At 42.6% G+C, this 9,721-nt stretch overlaps 1 long non-coding RNA gene across 1 annotated transcript; it reads right to left on the minus strand.

Annotated features, from left to right (window-relative positions):
• Window positions 1-6,073: 6,073 nt before the first annotated feature.
• On the minus strand, window positions 6,074-7,587 carry LOC147431027 (uncharacterized). The gene is made up of 4 exons (XR_015185749.1): window positions 7,283-7,587; window positions 7,103-7,200; window positions 6,793-7,020; window positions 6,074-6,706 (listed from the first exon to the last, which is right to left on the minus strand). It is a non-coding gene; the product is annotated as an uncharacterized LOC147431027 (long non-coding RNA).
• Between the last annotated feature and the right edge of the window lie 2,134 nt (window positions 7,588-9,721).

Raw genomic sequence — 9,721 nt, forward strand, 5'->3', positions numbered from 1 at the left:
CAACAATTATCAATGGATTATTGTTTTCACTTTGAGTAGCCACACATTTGCTTTCGGCAAGTGATGCCAATATGTTAAAATATGTCGGAGATTATGACTTCAACATGACCATGGGTTGCTTGATCTGCAAGATTCAAGACTCTTATATCTTGCACTCAAGTAATCGCTAATAATTATGTATTTCTAAATTCTTATTATATGAAGCTAAATGAGTTAGGTAATGACATGGCAGAGTTAGCAGACTTTGCGACAGAGTTCCCATTATTTCTAAATTCCAATTATATGAAATTGAGCTAGCAGTCAATGGTTATATGGCTTTTATGCAAGATGGTGGAACCTTAGACAAGTTTCACTTTACTAACATATCTTTTATATGGTCTAGATCATGATTGAGGCTAGTGGCAACATCTGAGCATAAAAAACAGTAATAGGATTTAAAACAATGATAGACAAGACCTAAGAAAATGACTTTTGGCTTTCTCAATACATAGGAAATGGAGAATTGTTCCAAAGCCAAAAATGGCAATAGGCTTTAGAAAAAGGCCAAAAATGGGGATAGGCCACAAAGCAAAAATATTGACATTATGTTTGGGGTCTTTTATTGACTCTAGTTGCTATATCACCTTTTCTTCCAACTTCTTTGGAAATATTTTCTCTTGCATCTTTCTCCACTTGCTCCTTGGATGTCTTTGTTCCTTAAAATTTAATTTCTACACAAGGTGCTCATAATCTCAAGGGGCTCAATCATAAATATGTAAATATGGCATGTGAGTTAAAAAAAAGGGGATATTCAACTCACTTTTTTAATTATTTGTAACATACAAAAGGGTATCAATCAAAGGCAACACTCATAGATTTAACTATATAAGCATATGTTATATTCATGAAAAATTTATAGATAGGGGTTTTAAAATTAGGTTTTAAACATACATGATATGGAGGGTTTACATATAATGAACCCCTTACTGGTTATTCGAATTCTCAATGATTTCATTGTCGATAAAAGTTCTCAAACCTCTAGTTGTTTGGGAAAAGGATTGTGAATGCAATAACGATACGATTGATACCAACAAAAAACTAGTATATTGCTTGAGGGCAAAGCCTAGAATTGGTGGATGTCACTGTTAGGTAAAGGCGGTGTGCCTCATCGTGCTTTGCCTGTGTCCGCCGGCCAGTGTCCGGCTGCCCACATTTATCTCCTTATTCTTTATACATACAAAGAATAAGGAGCTCTCACTCACATTCTCACATGGTGCTCATACAGTGAGATTTGGGAGCTCCACCCACATCCTATGTCGTTCTCTCTCTCTTCCTCTCTCCCCTTCGCACTCTCTGCACACGCGCACCGCATTCGTGCACTCACAATTGGTATCAGAGCTATGGTGACCGCGGAGAGCACGACGGCTTTGAGAGCTTCGAGGCGATAGCTAGCTCGCTCTCGGCGGTGGAGAGATTAAGAAAGTTTGGAAGCTTTGTGAGAATGCAATGGGAGCTTGTGAGCTCAGTTGAGAGTGATGTATGCTCTTGTGGAAGCTTAGAAAGGAGTGTGGAAGATTGTGTGTAAGTGAAGGTGCTGCCCTAAAAACTGTGTGCGCAGCAGTACTGTTTTTAGATTCGTTTTTTTCCTTGTAAAATGCAGATCTGAGAATTTTGTTCGCATAGCCCATCCGTTTCGACGTGGTCTACAACTTTGCAGAAGAATTTTTTTGCAAATTCCTCACCGTTTTGTTGATATTCAGCTCAGACTGACTGTATACAGAAATTGCAGGTTTTTTGTTTTCGCATAGTGTGCAAGTTTGATGCACTTTTGGAAGCATGGCACGTGCTTGAAGTTAGGTGCATAAATTCTGAGCTGAAGATGCAATTTCAGCTTGTACAGAGCTTGTGGTTTGAGGGTTTTTGGTAGATTTGGGCAACGAAGTACGGAGGCGTTTACATACCATCGAAGCGGTCTCTTGAGAGACACTGCTTTTTGGAGCACACAGGTTGAGCTTCTTTCACTGGTTTTCACAGTATACTTTGGCAGTGATTTTGTGCTTGGATTCATGGTCTTTGCGGATGGTTTGCATATGGTTATGGCGCATGGTTGATGCCCATTATACATGCATTTTGGTGAGCACTTTCAAGTGCCGGTCAGCTCTCTTGAGAGCATTGTTTTCGCATTGATCAAGTTTCCGGATTGCAACTTTTTTGGCGCTTGCTTATGCGCGGTCACTCCGTTGATATACGTTGAGTGCGGATTGCCATTGTATGTGAAAATGTGGAGCCATTTTGGCATTTCTACTCATTGGCATTGAGTACTGTTATGGTTTATGGTAGAGATTGTACTTGAGTTTTTGCTCAGTTTTCAGGGGAAACTCTGCCGGATTTTTCTCAGATTCTCGCCATAGTTTGTGATGAGTGTTTACTCTCACTTTGACAGGTTTTGTCAGTTTGGACACAGCTTTGTGTTTTTGTTCCACTCTCGCAAGAGTGAGGAGTTGTGTATCCTTCTTTGCTTGAGACAGTGGTTTGCTCTCGGGTGGGAGAGTCTTGTGATCTCGAGCATTGTTTACCATAGTTTTGGCATGGAGACGCTTCAGGTTAGAGGCGATTCTTGTTCACGATCGTGACTGACATGTTGGCACTGCGGCCATGATGGGCATATTAAGCATCGTTGCTTCAGGCGTATGAGGCAACGGAAGAGACAAATGCATGGTGCTACTATGAGGACAGATGCTAGAGAGTATGCATGTGACGTGCATGTCACTTTTGAGTCTAGCTTGCCTTCAGACTACTTTGTGTCTTGGGATAGCACATTGTCTACGCATTTTCTACTAGACGAGCATGCAGTTTTTCACATGACGCCACGTCGTGATTTGTTTTGCTCTTTCTCTAGTGGGAGACTTGGTTGTGTGCAGTTTGCTGATGGTTCAGCATATGACATAGAGGGTGCTGGAGATGTATGTATGTCCTTGCCTAGCGGTGCATTGCTTACGCTACGAGATGTACGTTATGTACCAGGACTCAGTCAGAGTCTCATTTCAGTGCGTCAGTTTGCAGAGTAGTGGACATTGTGTCCTACTTGGAGAGCGGTCATTTTAGATGCATAGGGGATCACTGGTGATAGCTAGAGGTGCTAGGAGTGGTCTGGTATACCCTTTGCATATTTCTGACACACGAGGCCGTGTAGTCTCTGTGTATTTGCAGCCATGTTTGGAGCGAGAGACGAGGTGTGTCTCTTTTGCGGATGTGCTGCATGGAGAGCAGGTTGTGCATTTGTCTTGTGGTGACGTTCACGCAGACAGTGGTATTTTTGGGGATGCACATCTTGGCCAGTCATCAATTGAGGTGACATTAGTTGAGCCAGAGACCGATGCATTGTTCTATGATGCGTCTGATACGTTTGAGGGCGACAGTGTCCTTCAGACAGCTGTGTGTGATTGCAATGGTGCTGATTTTTTGGTTTTGCAGTCATTCTCAGCAGATATGCCTTTTCTAGATGATGTTGACATAGTGATGCATAGTCAGGTGGTTCCTGATGAGGATGCATTTGCACTGAGGTTGTTGACAGGGATAGGTTGGCACACATAGTGCATGTTTCGTCGGCTTTCGGGTCTCTCATGTCTGACCTTTTGGTTTCGAGACTTGATCTTGCTTATGCGGTTGGTGCATTTGCAGTGGGAGTTGTCAGTCGTGTGATGACTGACACTGGCATTGTGCATTGTGGAGCCATGCAGGTCGTCACTCGATACCTGCATCATGAGTGTCATCGTAGCTCTAGTCCTAGTGGTATGCATGTTACATCTACACTAGAGCATGTTTGGAGTGAGCCAGTGGGCATAGGTTGAGAGTCGTCTTCTCTCACCTCTTGTATGTACTAGTTGTAGGCTAGTCTTCTTGCCACTTATCAACACACAACCTTTATTGGGAGAATGTTAGGTAAAGGCGGTGTGCCTCACCATGCTTTGCCCGTGTCCGCCGGCCAGTGTCCGACTGCCCACATTTATCTCCTTATTCTTTATACATACAAAGAATAAGGAGCTCTCACTCACATTCTCACATTGTGCTCATACAGTGAAATTTGGGAGCTCCACCCACATCCTGTGTCGTTCTCTCTCTCTTCCTCTCTCCCCTTCGCACTCTCTGCGCACGCGCACCGCATCCGCGCACTCACAGTCACTTGGATGTCAACTAAAACAAATGTTTACCAGGCAACAAGGAGAAAAATGGGAAGGTTTGAGATTTCGCACATACACAATTCTTCTCTTACCGGTTAAATCTCAAAGTATAGGGATTTATTCTCAAGCTTGATGAACTAAATGAGTTTCAAAAAGTTCAAGATCTATATCTGAATATTAAGGCTACACTCCATCATTTGCATCCAAAGACAATCAAAGGCAAAATTTTGGAGGCTTGCATCTATGATGCTAATGAAAAGTAAATCACTCTTCAAAGGGCAGTCGCTCCTCTAGTTTCCACTCTCATGACAAATGCAAGGTTCATCTTTTTTATATGAATTCTACCAAAAAGTCGAAGGGACCTAGAGGTTGGAGAGCCAAGAAAGAAATTTTGTGTTTTTTTTGTTTGTCGGACAAGCAAACAAAGAATTTTCCTCTGCTCAAAACAATGGAGAAGGGTAGAGATAAAACAATCCAATGAATGTACATAAACAACTATGTTGTAGGAGTAGTTCTACTTCAAAAGGGTGGAACTATAGCTTTTGAAAGTAAAACGGATAGTCCAAAAAGATTACTACTGTGAAAAATAATTGTATCCAATCATACGTGCACTACACAAGTGTTAGCATTATTTTGTATGGTGCATACTTGGCAATAATATTCAACCATGAGAGCATCAGTGGTTAACGACTCAAAGTGATTTGACGGGTGGTAAGGCCAGATGGACAAAGATCCTTTAAGAATATGAGTATATGCTATGTTATTGGTGGCGTATTGCAAGAAATGATACAATATTGTAGGTGATGCATTGTGTCACATGGTGAAGATAAACGCTCTTTCTTTCATGAAAATTAAGAGTGAGTTTTTGAAGTCTCTCCACGGTACGTCCAAGCATGATCAGTCATGTGCTAAGGTCTTGACTTTTTGGAAATCTCTCCACCATTTGTGCAGGCATGATAGGTTATATGCTAAGATCGTTTCCCTCCAAAGAGAGTGCATTAAAGGACTCTACACTGAGTTGTAGTGAAGGGATAGTTCTTCTATCAAGGACGGGTACTTGCTCCACAAGCGGAGAGTATGTGCTGTCTCAAACTTACAAATAGGTGCCTAATTTTTTCCTAAGAGTAACGTTGGTCCATATGATGGCCATCTTGGTATTAGAAGACATGTGCATTAGGTAGAAGGAAAATTTTCAGCTGAGATTTACTTAAGGACGTACATAGGAACACATTACATTGCCAAAAGTGTCAAGTGACAATGGCAAAGCGGCTTGAGGTTGGCACGTTCTTGTATCCTTTAGAGATCCCTAATGGAAAATAGGAGAGCATCTCTTAGGATTGCATAGTAGGTTAACCCAGTACAAATTGCATCCATGCTTCTATTTAAACACTTGTAGAACGCTCGACCAAAATATGTACGTTTATTCCTACTACAACTATGGTCAAGACTAAATATTGGCATGTAGAATGTGTATAAGTTATATGATCTTCCTACTAGTATTTTTTAGCAATCACAATAGCAAGTGCTATTGTTCAAACTACACGATATAAAAAGAGCTTTCGAATTACCTTTCCACTTGAAAATGAGTGAGTCCGAGCACCATCCAAGAGTGGTTCACACACAGTGACAAACGGGTGCAATTTTGGGCGAGCAATTTTTGGCGAGCGCTTCTTAAAAATCAAGCGAGCGAATTCCCAAAAGAACCTTTATCTACCCCCCCCCCCCCCCCCTCCCTCCCTCTCTCTCTCTCTCTCTCTCTCTCTCTCTCTTCTCAAGTAAAATTTGATTGTAGGTTCACGGCCAACTTACATTCAAACAAAAACCACCATGGATGCATTCAATACACTATTGCTAAGACAAACAGAAGTTCCTTACACACAATTATGGTCTATTTCATATAGCAAACCCCAAATCTATGTGTTCCAATGCATCAAAAGTAAATACACATGGGGGGGGATACATCATGGGTGAGGTGGATGAAAGAAGGGCGGTGAGGGCCCATATGCTCCGAGAGGAAACAAAGGTCGTGCCAACAGGGGCAGTGCACCAAATGGTGGGGGAACTCCTCCAAATGGCAGAGGGTACGAACCATATGTGGGGGGGGGGTTGTAGGTAGTGAAAGAGGCAATGGATCAACTCTGGGCGGGGCCTCAGATGTGGAGGCACTGAATGCACTGGGAGATGGTCCAGTTGCACGCCATGCCAAAACTGGGGCTGTGAAAGTAGTATATGGAGCTGCTACTACCCCGCTCTGACTGCTGAGTGGTGTCGACAAAGGTGGCTCCAGCGGATGAATCTGCTCTGTCACCTGCTGTAGATGCTCAGTTACCTGAACTCTGTCACTCCTACAAAACATCAATGTCGAGCCTAAATCGGAAGGTAGACACTAAGCCGACTCTAGACAAGCACTGAAAACGGACCAATCCTTCTCACAACAACTGATGCAATGCCTGCGTAGTAGTAAACATCGTGCTGCCAATGTCCCCACTCCTGCAAAACAGTCCAACACAGCATCTCCCATGTTTGTGAAGGTACCTAGTAGCCATCTACAAAACAAAAGAAATCTTTAGATTTGTTATACCTTCAAGTTTATAGGAACATGAAGAAAAAACATCCAATAAGTTTCTAGCACCTGGCAAACACTGGACTCCTCTCAACACCTTTACGATAAGGCCTGTCTATACGATGTAGCGTCCACTGTGTGGAATCTGTATACCTGGTAGCTTCTCCCACAACATGTCGTCATCTGCAGAGAAGCCAAGTACATTTGCTGCAATCTCTCCATCCGCTCAATCATACCTCAGAAGCCGACACCCACCGGTTCTACGGGTGAAAAAATGACTAGCAACAAAGTACCAACCTACAAATAACATTAAAACGTAGATATTTTGAAATGTAAACATCAAAGATACTATTCAATATCAAAAAAAAAAAAAGCATACCGCCACTACATAGTCCTGAACAGCTGTGCAGCTAGACTCCGGCAGCCGACACCCACCGGTTCTAGGGGTGAAAAAATGACTAGCAACAAAGTACCAACCTACGAATAACATTAAAACGTAGATATTTTGAAATGTGAACATCAAAGATACTATTCAATATTAAAACAAGAAATAACATACCCCCTCTACATAGGCATGAATAGTCGTGCAGCTAGACTCCAGCAGCCGTATGTACAATATCCTCAACAACTAGAAATGAGCTCCCTCTGCCTTCGAAGTGACAATGGACAGATGTTCTGCACGACATGTCCCAACAACCATGCCATCAACCAAAAGAAACTCGATTGCCAGAAGGAATGCATCATCCACAAGCTCACTATCCCATTGGTTCCATAAAGGAATCCACCCGTGCTAGCTGCATGTGGCCTAGTGTGTAAGGGAAAGACCATGTACATCAAACTTATGCCACCCAATCTCAAGTTGGGATTCATCTATCCCGTTTCTGCTAGAGAGCCCAAGAATCTACGTAGTGACTACATAGAACTGCGTGCAATCTTTGTTAGCACTAAAATTGTCGACATAACTATGAAGGTAAATTAGCTTGGCTTACCTGTCATTGCATAACACATCTGGAATAGCTTTTGCCAAGCACTTGACACTAGCATGCACTGTAAGGTGGCGTGGCTCTACATGCATATCTGTATGCTCAACATAAGATCAAATATATCTTTCAAGCAATGCTAAAGAGAACAACACAACATTAACCATTTTCACGTACCTGCAGGGTTTTTTTCGACCACTCTGGCCATGTCCGATAGGTCCTCTGCAGCCCTGCCATGTGATGGTGAACATGGAGGGGACTCCTGGATGCCTCCAATTGGTCTCAGAGTGAAGGAAAGTGTCGGTACATTGTGGCTCATAGCACCAAGGCTATGAGCACTATCGCTGACTTCTACAGAATAGTCCTCAACCACATGCTCGCTCTCACTATCACTAGAAGCAACAGCTCTCTTCTTTCTCTTCCTACTTTGTCGGTCAGCCAATGGTGCTTGCAGGGCCGATGTGGAGCCAATCTTTGGGTCTTTCTTTGAGGCCTGTTTCTTTTTGTCCGATTTCTTTGTTGTGTTTGGAGATAGTGCATCCTCTATCACAACGGCTTTCTTCTGTGAAGCAGTATGCTCCGCTATTAATTAAAAAGGAACAGTTATTGTGTCCATGTAATATTGCATGGCAAAGGTAAAATCTACATAGTACGATACCTATGCAAAGCGCTTCCTCTTCGGGTGGGTACTCCTTGTCCGAGTAATCCAACCACCAAGGAAACTTGATCCACGCTCCCTTTGGCCGCAAGTCGTCTATCGACGCGTTCGGATTTATGCCCATCACCTCTCTCTCCGATCTGCACCATGCATCACTAGGGTGCGCGGGAATGGGGAAGACTAGAGCATCTCTCCACCATCTACAAGACAGACCACAATGTTTTGAGCCATCGAGAACAAGATTAGTGTATCCTACAACATTCATAATGTGTCAATCAAAGATGTCAACATGTACAACATGCGTCGTGCCGTGCAAGCAAAGTGGGGTTGCTCTTCGGGATCTTGTGTGGATTTGATCCGTGCACTCCACTTCTTGAAGGCTTTGTCAAAGTGGTTTCGCCTGTATGTCTGCAATGTGTGTGCAAGTGCGCAACCATGCTTCTCTTCAGCCTTCTCCTGTTGGATAGCATCGTGCTGATTCTTGCCCTCCATTTTTTTGACCATCTCAAGCACTCTTCTGTAGCAAATAATAGGACACAAGTTAGATTACCAACAAATTGATTCGAGGACATAATCACTTGATCCCACCTTTCCAATTGCCACCAATACACGTGATCTCGAAGCCACTGGATCCATGCCTTCTCCGTCAACCCTATGCCATTCTCTTTCAAGGATGCATCACCACCTTGGAGCAAATCAATTAAGCGGCACTTCTTAGCAAAGAAAAAGCGACTTATTTTTCATTGCGACATAATCAGAAGGAAAAGATATCGAATGATATAAATGATATTTACTTACTCTTTTGAGCTAATGCGTGCACGCGCAACCTCTACCACTCTAGAGGGTGTCATTTTGGTGGTCTTCTCGCCCCAACCTATAAATGATATACATTTTTGAAAAAAATCGTTGCCATTTTTTGGATTTGCAATGGTTGCTATCTCAAGCCCTTTGCGCCTGAAATATTGCTCTGTTTGAGATAGCACTAAAATGATGCTTTGCTCGTATACGTCAGGTGTCAACTTGTAGTCGAAACTCCTTTTAATGGCAGCCATTTCGTTTTACTACTATACATAGCATCGAATTCTTCCTATCATTTGCCAAAGAAACAATCACAACACACATAATAAGATTTCGTAGTCCAAACATATTCTCATATAGCATTGGTTTTAAGCATACCTTCCAAATGAGTTGCAAAAGGACGACCATTGGCAATTTTAGCTACTTTGATTTGTTTGGGCCCCTAAAATTCAAAGCTCTGTCTCAGATGCGCTCTTTCCGAAAATTTCTGCAAGAGTGAAGTAGGGTCTGCCAACCCTAACTTTCTCATCATGAATATATCATGTACATTTGTGTGAGGGAC

This window comes from Adiantum capillus-veneris, chromosome 21, assembly GCF_014529385.1.
Source record: "Adiantum capillus-veneris isolate H3 chromosome 21, ASM1452938v2, whole genome shotgun sequence".
Lineage (NCBI taxonomy): Eukaryota > Viridiplantae > Streptophyta > Polypodiopsida > Polypodiales > Pteridaceae > Adiantum > Adiantum capillus-veneris.